Raw genomic sequence first — 12,638 nt, forward strand, 5'->3', positions numbered from 1 at the left:
AAGGAAGCGGAAAGAGACAATAGCAATCTCAACATAACGAGAGGTGATTTAGTAACATCAAAATTTCTAAAATCATATTTTCCTCTCTCATAATAATTACATGTGGGATCATAAGAAAATTCAAAAAAATATCTATCACATAAAATATCTTCAACATGATCCACATGCATGCAAAGTTGACACTCTTCCAAAATAGTGGGATTAACATTAACTAAAGTTATGACCTCTCCAAACCGAATTTTATCAAAAGAATCATAAGATTGAACATTCTCCAAATATGTGGGATATAAAGTTGACACTCTTCTAGACCCACTTTAAATAATATTGCAACACCATTATCAATCTCATATTCATCATGGGGCTTAAATAAATTTTCAAGATCAAAAGAAGAATCACCCCAATCATGATCATTGCAACAAATAGTAGTCATAGCAAAACTAGCATCCCCAAGCTTAGGGTTTTGCATATTATTAGCACAATTGACATTCATAGAATTTGTAATAACATCACTGCAATCATGCTTTTCATCGTAGGAACTATCAAGTAAGGGTACAACAACATCGATCTCATATTTAACATAAGGAACTATAGCAAACTCATCTTCATAAATATTGGCATCATGGACACAAGAATAGCAAGCATCATGTTCATCAAGGGATATTTCAATCAAATCATCAGAATCATAATTATCTATAGATTCATGCATATCATTATTTTCTTCCCAAGAAACGGTCATTCTTTCAATAAATTCTTTGACATAGACATTATGAGCATAGTTCTCATAGCAATATTTAAGTATGTCAAAATTTTCAGATTCGTAGAGAGTAATATCATACTTTTCAATCAAAGAAGCAACTTCATAAGCACCCTTAAAAGCAACAAATTCTTCAATTTGTTCGATATCGTAGTAACTATAAACACCCTTTGCATAAGAAGATAAGATTTCATTATCATTAAACTCACATAGGTAGGGGAGGTGTTTTTTAGGGTTCTTAGAGCAACAAGTAAAATCATAAATTTCACAAAGATTCCAAGCATAACATAGCAATTTGTTTATTTGATCCCATAATAGTCTCCCTTTTTCAGACAAACAGTGACGCATAAAATGAGCATGCTCATCTAAAGATTTCCCATCAACTAGGCTAGTTGGGGTTTCAGCACGAGTGCATAAGGATCTAAGATGATCCAAGTAGAAAACTTTAAGTTGATCCATATCAATAAATTTTTAGCAACCAAAGATGCAACCAAATAGAAGGCACATGGAAACACGAACAAAGATACATACGGGAAGAAGGCGAAGAAAAGGCAAAGGTTCTCGAAAATCGTTTTAGAAGTGGGGGAGAGGAAAACGATAGGAGAATGGAAAATAATGCAATGCGAGGGATAAGAGTTTGTGATGGGTACTTGGTATATCTTGACTTGATGCAACCTCCCCGGCAATGGCGCCAGAAATCCTTCTTGCTACCTCTTCAGCATGCGTTGGTTTTCCCTTGAAGAGGAAAGGGTGATGCAGCACAGTAGCGTAAGTATTTCCCTCAGTTTTTGAGAACCAAGGTATCAATCCAGTAGGAGGTAACACGCAAGTCACCTAGTACCTGCACAAACAAAGAAGAACCTCACAACCAGGCGATAAAGGGGTTTTCAATGCCTTCACGGTCACTTACGAAAGTGAGATCTGATAGAGATAATAAGATAAATATTTTTGGTATTTTTATGATATAGATTGGAAAATAAATGGTAATAGAAATAGCAAGTTGATATGAAAATAATATGATGGAAGATAGACCCGGGGGCCATAGGTTTCACTAGTGGCTTCTCTCAAGATAGCAAATTCTACGATGGGTGAACAAATTACTGTCGAGCGATTGATAGAAAAGCGAATAATTATGAGAATGTCTAGGCATGATCATGTATATAGGAATCACGTCCGTGACAAGTAGACCGAAAAGATTCTGCATCTACTACTATTACTCCACACATCGACCGCTATCCAGCATGCATCTAGAGTATGAAGTTCATAAGAACAGAGTAACGCATTAGGCAAGATGACATGACGTAGAGGGATAAACTCAAGCAATATGATATAAACCCCATATTTTTATCCTTGATGGAAACAATACAATACGTGCCTTGCTGCCCCTGCTGTTAGTGGGAAAGGACACCGCAAGATTGAACCCAAAGCTAAGAACTTCTCCCATTGCAAGAAAGATCCATCTAGTAGGCCAAACCAAACTGATAATTCGAAGAGATTTCAGAGAAGAATCAGTTATTGTTCATAGATAATCTTGATCATAAACCCACAATTCATCAAATCTCGACAAACACACCGCAAAAAGAATTACATTGAATAGAGCTCCAAGAGAATCGAGGAGAACTTTGTATTGAGATCCAAAGAGAGAGAAGAAGCCATCTAGCTAATAACTATGGACCCGAAGGTATGTGGTAAACTACTCATACATCATCGGAGAGGCTATGGTGTTGATGTAGAAGCCCTCCGTGATCGATTCCCCCTCCGGTGGAGCGCCGGAAAAGGCCAAAGATGGGATCTCACGGGTACAGAAGGTGGCGGTGGTGGAAATAGGGTTTCGTGGTGCTCCTGGATGTTTTCAGGGTATATGGGTATATATATAGGAGAAGGAAGTACGTCGGTGCAGCTACGAGGGGCCCACGAGGGTGGGGGCGCGCCTACTCCCCTGGGCGCGCCCTGTTGCCTCGTGGCCTCCTCGCTTCTTTCTTGATGTCCACTCCAAGTCTCCCGGATCACGTTTGTTCCAAAAACAACTCTCCCGAAGGTTTCATTCCATTTGGATTCCGTTTGATATTCCTATTCTGCGAAACACTGAAATAGGCAAAAAACAACAATTTGCACTAGGCCTTTGGTTAGTAGGTTAGTCCCAAAAATAATATAAAAAGGTATATTAAAGCCCATTAAACATCCAAAACAGATAATATAATAGCATGGAACAATCAAAAATTATAGATACGTTGGAGACATATCAGCGGCCGTCGACCGGGCCCGCCAATTTCAGATCGCCTTTCACCTATGTACTGGTCTTTGCCAAGATGTTCTTCTCCGATTCTACATGTAGCTTTGCCCTCTTCGGGTCCTGTGTGCCACTAGGGCTAGGTGGAGTAGTAGGAGCAGGGAGAGCTAGCAGCTTTGCTTGGTCTATGCCCACTGGCACTTGGGGTGTGATTGCTCTCTGACTATAGCGCTAGAAAAGCTCCTGTCAGCTAGGACTACGTCGGCATTTACCCAAAGAGGAAGGGATGATGCAGCACAACGACGGTAGGTATTTCCCTTAGTGAAGAAACCAAGGTTATCGAACCAATAGGAGCACCAAGCAACACAACGTAAACAACACCTGCACACAAATAACAACACCTCGCAACCCGACGTGTTAAAGGTATTGTCAATCCCTTTCGGGTAACAATGCCAGAAATTTGTAGTAGATTGAAATAATAGATTGCAAATAAAATAAAGTGCAGCAAAGTATTTTTGTATTTTTGTTCCAATAGATCTGAATAAAAATGCTAAGGAAAAGTAGATCACAATAAAATATTTGAGGAAGAAGACCCAGGGGCCGTAGGTTTCACTAGTGTCTTCTCTCGAGAAAGGTAGAAAATGGTGGGTAACAAATTACTGTTGGGCAATTGATAGAACCTCAAATAATTATGACGATATCCAGGCAATGATCATTACATAGGCATCATGGCCAAGATTAGTACACCGACTCCTGCCTGCATCTACTACTATTACTCCACACATCGACCGCTATCAAGCATGCATCTAGTGTATTAAGTTCATGGAAAAACGGAGTAATGCAATAAGAATGATGACATGATGTAGAAAAGATCCGTTTAACTATTGCATAGATATAGATCCCATCTTTTTATCCTTACTAGAAATGATACATATGTGTCGGTTCCCTTTCTGTCACTGGGATCAAGCACCGTAAGATCGAACCCACTACCCGACACCTCTTCCTATTGCAAGATAAATAGATCAAGTTGGCCAAACAAATCCTAAATAGCGGAGAAGAAATACGAGGCTATAAGAGATCATGCATATAAGATATCAAAGAAACTCAAATAATTTGCATGGATATAAAATGATATGACTGATCATAAACTCAAAGTTCATCAGATCCCAACAAACACACCGCAAAAAGAGTTACATCATATGGATCTCCAAGAGACCATTGTATTGAGAATCATGGAGAGAGATGAAGCCATCTAGCTACTAACTACGGACCCGAAGTTCTACAAAGAACTACTCACGCATCATCGGAGAGGCACCAATGGAGGTGGTGAACCCCATCCGAGATGGTGTCTAGATTGGATCTGGTGGTTCTAGACTCTGCGGTAGCTGGATGAATATTTCGTCGACTCCCCTAGGGTTCTGGTATTTTTGGGGTATTTATAGAGCAAAGAGGCAGACCGGGGGCACCCGAGGTGGGCAAAGCCCACCAGGACACGCCTGGGCCTCCTGGCGCACCCTGGTGGGTTGTCCCCTCCTCGGGACTCCCCCAGGTGCAACCAGGGCCTAGCATGTACCTTTTGGTCCATAAAAATCTCGGTAAAGTTTCGTGGCATTTGGACTCCGTTTGATATTGATTTTCTATGATGTAAAAAACACAGAAAAAATAGGAACTATCACTTGGCACTATGTCAATAGGTTAGTACCAAAAAATGATATAAAATGATTATAAAACAGCCAAGATTGATAATATAATAGCATGGAACGATCAAAAATTATAGATACGTTGGAGACGTATCAGGGTGCAAACTGCTGCGCGAATGCTGAAACTATCTTCCTATTGTTCCCTGCATCTTGCATCTCTAAACCTCGGTTTGCTTCGAACTCCTCGTATTCAGCAGTACAGTCTGATCTGCCCTGGTCGCTCCTTCCACGGCCTCTGTTGCGGCCACCCCGGCGGCCTCCTCTACAGCCTCTCCCATTGACCGGGCCTCGCCCTGTCCTCATTTCCCTGGTTGCTCGGAGATCTTTGAAAACCAGCACCGAGGGTGGGTGGACTCTGCTCCCATGTTCATTGAAGAGATGCCCCGGCATACCACAGACAGCACACCAGTCAGTGTTTTACGCGGTATATCTGTCGCTTTCCATCACGGACAGTGTTCTTGAGGGGCTTCATGACGTCAATCCTGACCCACACACGGTGAAAATTGCCCACAGAATCTTGAGATTGTGGTTATGCATAGAGCACCTCCCCAACCTTCGAAGCAAGGGATGGAACTAGGTGCGCATACAGCTCTGGAACATCATGTATCTATACCCATATCTCTATGGACTCAAGTGAAATTGTAGAAGGTTTTACTAGCCCATCATACGACTTGATGAGAACTGCATCTCCTCTAAAGTGCCATGGTCCATCCAAAGTGACTCGCTCGCAATCTCCTAAGCAAGAATTGGATAGTGTACAGATTGTCTTCCAAGGGTTTGAATTTCACCTCTTGCGCCAGATCCCAGGCGGCCCTCAAGTTCTTGAAGAACCAAAACTGGCTATAGGTCTTGTTTGACTGAACCCTAGCCAACGCAATCCATTTGACTGCTTCTGGAGGAGCTTCCTTCTCATCGAATACGATGTCATCCAGATCCTCCTCCCTCAATCCCAGTTCCATCATCATCTTCTCAACCTCATCTGTCTCCACTTGATCTGCAGCGGCCGGTTCTGGAGCCCCGCCCAAAGACATCTTGATCCCTAACCCGATTTCAACTCGATCGGACCTTGCAGATGTTGCCCTAGTTCCTCCAAGCTCCCAAGACTCGCCAATGCGGATCAAGGGAAGTGATAACCCACAAGTATAGGGGATCGCAACAGCTTTCGAGGGTAGAGTATTCAACCCAAATTTATTGATTCGACACAAGGGGAGCTAAAGAATATTCTCAAGTATTAGCAGCTGAGTTGTCAATTCAACCACACCTGGAAACTTAGTATCTGCAGCAAAGTGTTTAGTAGCAAATTAATATGATAGTGATTGTAATGGTAACAAAAGAGTAACGAAAGCAAAGTAATGTTTTTGGTATTTTGTAGTGATTGTAACAATAGCAACGGGAAAGTAAATAAGCGTGAACCAGTATATGGAAAGCTCGTAGGCATTGGATCAATGATGGATAATTATGCCGGATGCGGTTCATCATGCAACAGTCATAGCATAGGGTGACACAGAACTAGCTCCAATTCGTCAATGTAATGTAGGCATGTATTCCGAATATAGTCATACGTGCTTATGGAAAAGAACTTGCATGACATCTTTTGTCCTACCCTCCCGTGGCAGCGGGGTCCTAATGGAAACTAAGGGATATTGAGGCCTCCTTTTAATAGAGAACCAGAACAAAGGATTAGCACATAGTGAATACATGAACTCCTCAAACTACAGTCATCACCGGTAAGTATCCCGATTATTGTCACTTCGGGGTTAACGGATCATAACACATAATAGGTGACTGTAGACTTGCAAGATAGTATCAAGAACACTCATATATTGATGAAAACATAATAGGTTCAGATCTGAAATCATGGCACTCAGGCCCTAGTGACAAGCATTAAGCATAGCAAAGTCATAGCAACATCGATCTCAGAACATAGTGGATACTAGGGATCAAACCCTAACAAAACTAACTCAATTACATGGTGAATCTCATCCAACCCATCACCGTCCAGCAAGCCTACGATGGAATGACTCACGCACGGCGGTGAGCATCATGAAATTGGTGATGGAGGATGGTTGATGATGACGACGACGACGAATCCCCCTCTCCGGAGCCCCGAACGGACTCCAAATCAGCCCTCCCGAGAGGTTTTAGGGCTTGGCGGCGGCTCCGTATCATAAAATGCTATGATTTCTTTTCTCATATTTTTTTCTCCCCGAAAGCAGTTATATAGAGTTGGAGTTGGAGTCGGGAGGTCTCCAGGGGGCCCACGAGGTAGGGAGGCGCGGCCTAGGGGGGGGCGCCCCCACCCTCATGAGAAGGGTGTGGGCCCCCTGGTATTCATCTTTGGCGAGGATTTTTTATTATTTATTGTAAGATATTTTGTGGAGTTTCAGGTCATTCCATGAACTTTTGTTTTCTGCACATAAAACAACATGATGGCAATTCTGCTGAAAACAGCGTCAGTCCGGGTTAGTTCCATTCAAATCATACAAGTTAGAGTCCAAAACAAGGGCAAAAGTGTTTGGAAAAGTAGATACGACGGAGACGTATCAACTCCCCCAAGCTTAAACCCTTGCTTGTCCTCAAGCAATTCAGTTGACAAACTGAAAGAAATAAAGAAAAACTTTTACAAACTCTGTTTGCTCTTGTGTTGTAAATATGTCAAGCTAGCATTCATGTTTTCAGAAAAGATTATAACTAAACACATTTGCAATAATTCTCAGGTCTCATGATTACCCATATCAATAGCATAATCAACTAGCAAGCCATAATAATAAATCTCGGATGACAACACTTTCTCAAAAACAATCATAATATGATATAACAAGATGGTATCTCGCTAGCCCTTTCCGAGACTGCAAAACATAAATGCAGAGCACCTTTAAAGATCAAGGACTGACTAGACATTGTAATTCATGGTAAAAGAGATCCAATCATAGTCACACCCAATATAAATTAACAGTAATGAATGCAAATGATAGCGGTGCTCTCCAACTAGTGCCTTTTAATAAGAGGGTGATGACTCAACATAAAAGTAAATAGATAGGCCCTTCGCAGAGGGAAGCAGGGATTTGTAGACGTGCCAGAGCTCGGTTTTGACATAGAGGTGAATAACATTTTGAGCGGTATACTTTCATTGTCAACATAACAACCAAGAGATCATGATATCTTCCAAGCTACACACATTATAGGCGGTTCCCAAACAGAATGGTAAAGTTTATACTCCCCCTCCACCAACAAACATCAATCCATGGCTTGCTCGAAACAACGAGTGCCTCCAACATACGTCAGGTCCCAGGGTGAGTTTTGTTTGCAATTATTTTCATTTAATTTGCATAAAGCATGTGACTGGGCATCCAGGTGACCAGCCATTTATCTCGTGAGTGAGGAGCGGAGTCCACTCCTCTTCAGAATAACCCGCCTAACATGGAAGATATAGACAACCCTAGTTGATACATGAGCTATTCGGGCATACAAAACATGATGATTATTTGAAGGTTTAGAGTTTGGCACGTACAAATTTACTTGGAACGGCAGGTAGATACCGCATATAGGAAGGTATAGTGGACTCATCTGGAATAAATTTGGGGTTTAAGAGATTTGGATGCACAAGCAGTATTGTAGTACAGGTGAAGGCTAGCAAAAGACTGGGAAGCAACCAACTAGAGAGCGACAACAGCCATGTACATGCATTAAAATTAATAAACATTGGATGCAAGCATGAGTAGGTTATAATCCACCATGAACATAAATATTGTGAAGGCTATGTTGATTTGTTTCAACTATATGCGTGAACATGTGCCAAGTCAAGTCACTTAAACCATTCAGAGGAGGATACCACCCTATCATACCACATCATAACCATTTGAATAGCATGTTGGCACGCAAGGTAAACCATTATAACTCATAGCTAATCAAACATGGCACAAGCAACTATGATCTCTAATTGTCATTGAAAACATGTTTATTCATAACAAGCTGAATCAAGAACGATGAACTCATCATATTTACAAAAACAAAAGAGGTCGAGTTAGTACCAGCTTCTCTCATCTCAGTCAGTCCATCATATATCATCATAATTTCCTTTCACTTGCACGACCGAATGATGTGAATAATAATAAGAGTGCACGTGCATTGGACTAAGCTGGAATCTGCGAGCATTCAATAAACAGGAGAATACAAAGTAATATGGGCTCTTGGTTAAATCAACAATAAAGCATATAAGAGTCACTTCAACAATTTAATCATGGTCTTCTCCTACTGACCCCCAAGGAAAGAAAAGAAATAAAACTATTTACACGGGAAAGCTCCCAACAAGCAAAAGAAGAACATGAAATATTTTTGGGTTTTCTTTTTAATTACTACTACAAGCATGGAAAGTAAATTAATTAAAAGCTACAACTATTTTTTGTTTTTCTTAAGGTTTATGAAACACACAAGAAGAAATCATAAAAGGAAATAAACTAGCATGGATGATATAATGAAAAAGTATGATCACCGACATCTAGCAATAGGTGTGTGTGAACATAAATGTAATGTCGATGAGAAATACGTACTCCCCCAAGCTTAGGCTTTTGGCCTAAGTTGGTCTATGGACACGACTGGACTGGCTGATATCCATAATAATAGTTGTTGGGGTCGTACTATGATGCAGCAGCTATCGCCTCCTGAGCTGCAGTGTGGCGACGAGCGGCCTCCGCTCTCCTCTCGTACTCATCTGCCTCCTCTCTGGTAATAGTATATCCTCCTCTTGCTTGATAATCAAAGAAAGCAGGAGTAGTGAGAGTAATATGGACATCACGGCGTCTGTCAAAGATTAGTCGGTACTGGAGAGGTGATTCGTTCCTCTCGACAAAATGGTGGGAAACCATAGAATCAAAATCTAAATAAGCAGGAGGCAACTCCATGTCTCCTTCACGAACGTCTATCTAAAGAAATTTAGCTAAGTGGGTTGCATAAATTCCTCCAAAGAAATCTCCATTATGTCTATTATGATGCAACCTACGAGCTACAATGGCTCCCATATGATAAGATTGGTCTCCTGACACAGCACTCCTGAGAATGCTAAGGTCAGGGACACACATGTGACATGTTTCATCCTTAGCATTTATGCACCTACCTATGAAGAGAGCAAAATAATGTATAGCAAGAAAGTGAATGCTCCCTATGGTATCTTGCGTCATATCTCTGGATTCCCCTACAGTTATACTAGCAAGAAAATTTCTAAATTCAGATTTAGGGGGATCCCTAACATTACCCCATTGTGGAAGTTTGCAAGCAAAAGTGAAATCCTCCAAGTCCATGGTATAAGATTTGTCATAATGATCAAACATGACTGAAGGAGAATTACGCGAAGATGAATACTCAAACCTCCTCACAAAAGAGCTTGTGAGCTCATAATACTGGGGGGCATTTGTCTGCCTCAAAGTCCTCAAGATCGGCATTACGCAAATATGCGTTAAATTCTTCTTTTATTCCCGCTTGATCCATAAAATTTTCAGAAGGCCACTCAGAAGGACGCACTGGAGCGTCTCTTGGTGGCTCTTCATCAGCATCACGCATTGCAAGCCTGGGTCCTTGCTTCCATGAAGAACCACCTTGGAACATTTTCCTAAACATATTTCTTCCTCTGAAAAATTCTGAAAAAAATTAGTAACTTCAAAATAAAAATAAACCAAACTCAATAATATTGATAGCAACTACTCCTACAAGTGCCTAGAGCCTATATCATGCATCAAAACTACTTTTGACCATATAAATTTGACATGCAAGCTCAAGAACAGGGTCACCTAAGCAGCAAAAATTTGCAATGAATAAAGCACTAGAACAAAAACTAATTGGACCAATGGAGGAGTCACATACCAAGGAACAATCTCCCCAAGCAGTTTTGTGAGAGGTGCTTTAAGCAAGGAGATCGAAAATGGCAGCAAAACGAGCTTGGGCTCGGGTTTGAGCTGGTTTTTCGTGTTTGGGGGAGGAAGAAGGAGTGTCTGGGTGAAAGAATAAGTGGAGGAGGGCCACCGTGGGCCCACGAGGCAGGGGGGCGCGCCCTCCACCCCCGTGGCAAGGTGGTTGGCCCCCCTGGTGTGTTCTTTGTTCCATAAATCCTCAAATATTCTATAAAAAATCATATTCAATTTTCAGGGCATTTGGAGAACTTTTATTTCCGAGGTATTTTTATATTGCACGGATAATCAGATAACAGACATGAAATTATTTATTTTTATTTTATTTGAACTAAATAACAGAAAGTAAAAGTGGGGTACAGAAGGTTGTGCTTCTAGTTTCATCCATCTCATGCTCGTCAAAAAGAATCCACTAACAAGGTTGATCAAGTCTTGTTAACAAACTCATTCCGATTAACATGAAACCGGAGAAATTTCGAATAACACTAGGTTACCTCAACGGGGATATGCACATCCCCAATAATAAGTATATCATATTTCTTCTTGACAGTAGGAAGAGGAAATTCAAAACCTCCAAATATAATCAATGGAACTTTTCTGATAGAATTGATACTATGAACTTGAGGTTGTTTCCTCAGAAAGTGTATCGTATGCTCATTACCATTAACATGAAAAGTGACATTGCCTTTGTTGCAATCAATAACAGCCCCTGCAGTATTAATAAAAGGTCTTCCAAGAATAATAGACATACTATCGTCCTCGAGAATATCAAGAATAACAAAGTCCGTTAAAATAGTAACGTTTGCAACCACAACAGGCACGTCCTCACAAATATCGACATGTATAGTAGTTGATTTATCATCCATTTGCAAAGATATTTCAGTAGGTGTCAACTTATTCAAGTCAAGTCTACGATATAAAGAGAGAGGCATAACACTAACGCCGGCTCCAAGATCACATAAAGCAGTTTTAACATAGTTTCTTTTAATGGAGCATGGTATAGTAGGTACTCCTGGATCTCCAAGTTTCTTTGGTATTCCACCATTAAAAGTATAATTAGAAGCATGGTGGAAATTTCAGCTTCCGGTATCTTTCTCTTATTTGTAATAATATCTTTCATGTACTTAGCATAAGGATTTGTTTTAAGCATATCAGTTAATCGCATACGCAAAAAGATAGGTCTAATCATTTCAGCAAAGCGCTCAAAATCCTCATCATCCTTTTTCTTGGATGGTTTGGGAGGAGAAGGCATGGGTTTCTGAACCCAAGGCTCTCTTTCTTTACCATGTTTCCTAGCAACAAAGTCTTTCTTATCATAATGTTGATTCTTTGATTGTGGGTTATCAAGATCAACAGCAGGTTCAATTTCTACATCATTATCATTACTAGGTTGAGCATCATTATGAACATCATCATTAACATTTTCATTAGGTTCATGTTCATTACCAGATTGAGTTTCAGCATCAGAAATAGAAATATCATTTGGATTATCAGGTGGTTCAGCAATATGTTCACTAGAAGTTTGCACAGTTCTATCATTTTTCTTTTTCTTACTTTTAGAAGAACTAGGTGCATCAATTTTATTTCTCTGAGAATCTTATTCAATTCTCTTAGGGTGGCCTTTAGGATACAAAGGTTCCTGAGTCATTCTACTAGTTCTAGTAGCCACTTTAACAGCATAATCATTTTTCTTACTATTCATCTCATTGAGCAATTCCTTTTGAGCTTTAAGTACTTGTTCTACTTGCGTGGTAACCATAGAAGCATGTTTGCTAACAAGTTTAAGTTCACCTCTGATATTAGCCATATAATCACCCAAGTATTTAATCGTATCAACATCTTGTTTTAATTGTCTACCAAAATAAGCATTGAAGTCTTCTTGCTTAAACATAAAATTATCAAACTCATCCATGCATCGACTAGCAACTTTAGCAGGAGGGATTTCAGCTTTATCATATCCATAGAGAGAATTTACCTTTACTACCTGTGTCGGGTTATCAAGGTCTGGATGTTCTTCGATAAGTAAAGGATCAAGATCATATGTTTCTTCGACA

The sequence above is a fragment of the Triticum dicoccoides genome, chromosome 2A (genome assembly GCF_002162155.2).
Source record: "Triticum dicoccoides isolate Atlit2015 ecotype Zavitan chromosome 2A, WEW_v2.0, whole genome shotgun sequence".
Classification (NCBI taxonomy): domain Eukaryota; kingdom Viridiplantae; phylum Streptophyta; class Magnoliopsida; order Poales; family Poaceae; genus Triticum; species Triticum dicoccoides.